We start from the raw sequence: 6,000 nt of genomic DNA, 5'->3' as shown, positions 1-6,000 counted from the left end.
ATAATGCAGCCTATTACAGAAATAGAGGTTATGTTCAGTGAGGTATCTGCCATTTCATTTAGTGCTGCTGAAGTGATGGTTTGGGTTTAGGTCTCTTGAGAAGGTCTTTGCTGTACCAGTGGTTCTGTCTGACACTTGGTAGGGAGACAGGACTTTTATGCTATCAGAGTTGCTAAGAGTACTGAGATCTTTTTCATTAGAAAACTTTGAGGTTCAGGTGCTTAGAGAAGTACATGCTGAAAAGTGCATTATGTTTAACATTGTGCCTAATAAAATATAGATAAAGTGATACTAAAAGTTCTTTGGGCCTTGAGGAGATACCACAAAGAATAAGTTCTGCAAAGTACAAGGATTTTCTAACCAGTACAGAGGCATGGAGATCAAAGGAGAGTTTGTTATCAACAGATGAGATGTGGTGGCCAAAGTAGAGTCTGTTATCAGCATACATACCCATGTCCCTAATGTCAGAGTTAAATTTAAGCAAAATGTTATTTATACAGTAACCAGTAGTGATGTTATTGTTACCAAAGAAAGCTATACTGCATTTCTTGGTGTTGAGGGTAAGCCCATGATTGATACACAAAAAATTTGTTTTGCCTAGCCTTTGCTGGAGAATCTAAGTATCAAAACTGGATTTGAAAACAACACTCAGTTTGCAGTCATCAACAAACTTGGGTTGCCATAGTTGCTTTATATAATCTTTTATGTCAGAGAAAGATATAGCAAAGAGGTGGGGGGCTCAGAACAGAGCCCTTTGGAACAGCTCTGATTAAAATGTTGTCTGTAGAACCCGATCTCAGTGGTATAGGTTCTGTCAGACAGCTTCACCTTTAACACATACACAGTTTATCCAGTAAATTATGTATGTGTTAAAGGTGAGGTGGAAGAGAATGTCAATAATGTTAGCATGGCAGTAGTATAATAGACCTCATCAATGTCCATATAAACAGTGTGGACTGTATGTCACTTATCCATGGCCTCATAAATCCTTTAAAGGAATTCAACCAGGCTAAGCAGGCATGTTCTACCTTTGCCAAAGCCAAACTGGTATTCATCCAAGGATATAAGGTCACATTTGTTATTATTAGTTAATCTGCAATGCATTCCATAGACATATAAATAATAGTGAAACTAATAGGCCTGTAATTTCCAGGGTCAATAGAGGAATCATTTTATACAAGGACATTAGAACTGCTATTTTCCACACCTGTGAGGACAAACAGTGAAGAAACTCAGGTTGAAGAGTTGTTGGAGGGGGTTGCTAGATGATATTTTATTCTTCTCAGCAGACATTCAGGTTTACTTTCAGCACCCATGGAAGCAGTATTTTAACTTTGGAAGGTGCCAAAGAGACGTGGTCTAAATTGATGGTACGGGATGCATATTGAAGGGCAGACGTGATGGTGCATGGAATGAATCTAGAAAATAATTTTCCTCAAGAATATTAGCAGAGTATTTAGGGATGGAAAAGGTGATACCACTGAAGATAAGTTAAGTACCAAATTGGTTGCTTCTTTTAAGCTTTTTAATATAACTGCAGAAAGCCATATGGCTGCCTTTTGAATTAGTTTTAGCCATAAGATCATAGCTGGCCTTACATTTCTAGATGCTAAGTTTGAGTGAATTACTCAAAAGTTTTAAATCCCTTCATAATGATAAAGTGAACATCTTCTAGTAATCACCAGCAGTTTTTTTTTTCTTTTTATTACAGAGTTTGTTGATACGGTAGTTCCACCATGTTTTAAAATTTCCATTATGCTTATACTGGATTGGTATAAATGCTTCAATGTATTTATCAAAGACAGAATAAAATTCAAGGATTAGGTGCAGCCTCAATTGCAAGGTCTGCTGGGAGCTAGATTACTTGTAATAATTAATAAGATTAACAAATAACTTCAACCCTGAAGGCATCAGCATTTTGTGTAATCACAGAAACCTGGTTTCATTGTAGTGATAGTAGTCTCTGCATTCCAGAATTGATTGCCTATTATGTATTCAGATCCCCTACAAGCTGCTGGGGAGTAGCTACTTATTTGTAACTGTACTAGAGTACTCAGAATACCACAGTTATACTTAATGGGGAAATAAAGCAAGGTTGCAACCATCTGTCTAATGTCATAAGGATAGTTAACTTTTGTTAAGCTCCTAAGTGCTGTTAAGATCGGGTAGGTTGGAAGCAAATCTGGCTATCTTGTGATAGTATGTTTCAAGTTTGTTTAAGTCAGTGTAGAATAGGGCTGATATTAGGTGGGTCCTAGCGATTGCTTGTCTGGAAGAGTTAAGTCTTAATTTTGTAGAGAGAACCCAATTTAATGTGGGCCTTTTTAATTGCAAGTGATAAATGCATATAAAATTTTAAGTTACTATCAATAGTAACACCTAGTAGTTTAGTTTCTGTAATTGGTTCAATTAGGGCATAACTGGATACAGTGATTTTAAAGTTCTCGTTCAGGTGGTCGTTTGTTTTGTGATTGCTGTTGGGGAATAGCATTACTTTCGTTTTAATGGGTTTTAGTATGAGCTGATATTTATTTAGGAAAGATTCAATGGCTATGAAGGATTTTTCGGTAACTTCTTGCAGCTGAGGCAGGGAGGGTGTAGCACAGATGACAGTAGAATCATCTGGATATTGTATGATGGTAGCAAGGCTTGTTGCAGTGTGGAGAGTATTGGTGAGGACCGAGAAGAGCAGTGGACGAAGTATTGAGCCTTGTGAAACACCTATTGTTACAAGGAGAAGAGAAGAGAGATTATTTTGCCACTTGACTGCTTGTTGGTGATCTGAAAGGTAGTTTTAGAACAATGAGGGGATATTTTTAGATATGTCAAGGGATGCAAGTTCATGTAAGAGCTGCTCATGGGACACTGTGTCAAATGCTTTTGACATGTCTAGAAATATTGAGGAAACCATTTAGCCATTGTTTTTTAGCTGGTTTACAGTATTAGTGAAGTTAAGCAAGGCAGTGGTGGTACTATGGCCTGGTCAAAAACTCTGTTGTGAGTTGGCAAGGAGTTTGTTGATTAGTAGATGGTCTATTAGTTGTGAGTGGACGCATTTTGTCAAACATTTTTGAAAGGAGAGATAATGTGGATATTGGTCTATAGCTGGAAAGGTCTAATGATGAGCCCCCTTTGTGGAGGGGAATTACATACACCTGAAGACACGCTGAATTGGCCAGCTTGCCTGGTACTTAGAAAAATACTACTGAGAAGATCCCCCAACAAGATTGTGTAAATTAATCCATCCCGGGTGCTCCCTCACTGCTTTAAACAGAAAAGGAATACCTCCGGCCATCACCTGAAGACACCCTGAATTGGCCAGCTTGCCTGGTACTTAGAAAAATACTACCGAGAAGATGGTCTATTAGTTGTGAGTGGACGCATTTTGTCTAAAATATTTGAAAGAGGAGATAATGTGGATATCGGTCTATAGTTGGTAAGTTCTAATGATGAGCCCCCTTTGTGGAGGGGAATTACATACACCTGAAGACACCCTGAATTGGCCAGCTTGCCTGGTACTTAGAAAAATACTACTGAGAAGACCCCCCAACAAGATTGTGTAAATTAATCCATCCTGGGTGCTCCCTCCCTGCTTTAAACAGAAAAGGAATACCTCCGGCCATCACCTGAAGACACCCTGAATTGGCCAGCTTGCCTGGTACTTAGAAAAATACTACTGAGAAGACCCCCCAACAAGATTGTGTAAATGTATGTTGCTTAACACTAATTAAATGTAGACTTGATGTACTATCTATAGAGTTAGTCTGCCCTCCCATGTGTGCGTTCTAGCAGCCTACCATATACCGTTTGACCTCTCCCCCTCCTGTTATCACTACCCTAGAATATATTTAAACCTAAGACTGGTCCAACTATCCCTGCTGTTTGCTATCTCCTTCTACCATTAGGTGACAGCATCTACCAATATAAATCCTAGAAATTCTTTATAATCCCAACAAGTTTTATTTTTTCACAAACAGTTGGTTGTGAGTTAATATCCTTAAACTGTAAATATCTTCTCCCCCCTGCTAAACCACCCTCTGTAAAGGCAGCCTTCATTTTCTGGCTGGAAATAATTAGCTCATACCTTCCAACTACAGCCTTTAAACTGCTCTTTGCTGATACTTGTTTTGCCATACTCACCTCTATTAAGCCCTCCCTCCTCCTAGAACTGTTCTTCCTACCAACATTCCATCCCATTAGTCCCTTCTACCTTCTACCCCCCTAGTCCATCTACCTTCTCTCCACCTATCCCCTCCCCATAGCTAATTTCCTCCTGGAGTTTACTTATATCTCCCATGGACTGTGGTGCCATTTTTAAATCCTGTCCTGAGCATCCATGGCTCCTCTGTGCTGGTTCTGTGGTTTAGGCTGCTTGTTTTCGCCTTCCAGTAGGTCTTTTCAGCATATCCGTCTATCATTTGCAAGCCTCTAAACAACTATTGTGCTAAACTCCACGTTTTTACTTGTAACTGTGTTTTAGGGTTATAGATGGTCTTGTGCTGATGGCTATCACTCCAATGCAATGTTTGTAACTGTGTTGTAAGGTTATTATACCAGCCATACAGAGCCCACAAAACATCCACTCTGCCTTAGACCGGCTAACTCTCTACTCATCTGTCAGTTAAACATAAGAAGTCTGAACAACAAGGTACACAACCTTCATGCCATGCTAGCAACCTATCTACCTGACATCATGTGTCTAACCAAAACATGGCTTAAACCATCAACCAAAGACAGTCAGATAATGTCACCTGGGTTTAACATATTCAGAGCTGACCGTATAAAGAAAAGGGGAGGTGGGATAGCTGTCCTTTATAAAAATACGCTAAACATCCTAACTAACCCCAAACAACCACTGCAGGTTGCTAATGCTGAAATATTAGCTCTAAAAATACAACTAAATAAACTAAAAAGTGTAAACCTAATAGTTATCTATATACCCCCAGGGAACAACATCGAAACTTTAGAAGCCATCTTAAATTGGATAGATAACAACTATCCACAAGAAACAATAGTCCTGGGAGATGTTAACATTGATTGGAACCAATGCTCTGCACAGTCCAATCCTACTTCTTTAAATCTCCATGGTTTCACTCAGATTATAACCACTACCACCAGACTAGGCAATAATAAGCAAAAAGAAAGCATACTTGACTGGATGCTCGTCAAGGAGCACCCCCAAAAATATACTCCGGGGACTCTCCCCAATGATCTTAGTGATCATATGCTTACATACATTTTGAAAGATAATACAACCAATACTAGCATGCCAGTGTATAGAACGATCAGAAACAAAAAAAAAATTTGACCCAATAAAATTTAACACGGAACTTAAATACTGTAACTGGTCAAGATTGAAATTCCTTCCCCTAGATGAGGCAGTCTCACATTTTAATGAAACATTTCTTACCATACTGGACTCTCATGCTCCAAAAAGGGTATCTAGAATCAAAACTCACATAGCTCCCTGGCTAACCATAGAGACCAAAACCAAAATAACTCTCAGAGACAAAGCATGGACCAAGTGGCATACCACCAAGTTACCATTAGACCGGGTCATCTTCCAGCAAATAAGAAATGAAACTAAAAAGGCCACCGCTCTAGATAAGAAAAACTACTTTCACCACCTACAAAACAAAAACCAAAAGAACCCTCAAAAATTCTGGGCAGGATTGAATAAATTTCTCCAACCAGGAAAATCCACCACTCCCACCCCAGAAACTCTATCTGACAAGAGCCAAGAAGAAGTAGCCAACAACTTTAATACCTTCTTCACTGAAACCATCCAGTCACTAGCCAACCAGCTACCTGCTCCCTCCACCACCCCAAAAAACACCACACCCAATTCTCCACTATCCTTCAACCTACAACCCATATCCACTGCCTACATTCAATCCCGATTGAAAAAACTAAAGCCAACTACCCTCTCGGCTGATCTTCTACCAGAAGAATACCTGCAAATTGCTGCAGATGTCATAGCCTACCCCATTTCAATCTTAA

Source organism: Protopterus annectens, chromosome 6.part0, assembly GCF_019279795.1.
Source record: "Protopterus annectens isolate FY-2018-M chromosome 6.part0, PAN1.0, whole genome shotgun sequence".
Lineage (NCBI taxonomy): Eukaryota > Metazoa > Chordata > Ceratodontiformes > Protopteridae > Protopterus > Protopterus annectens.
This window is presented reverse-complemented; position numbering follows the sequence as displayed.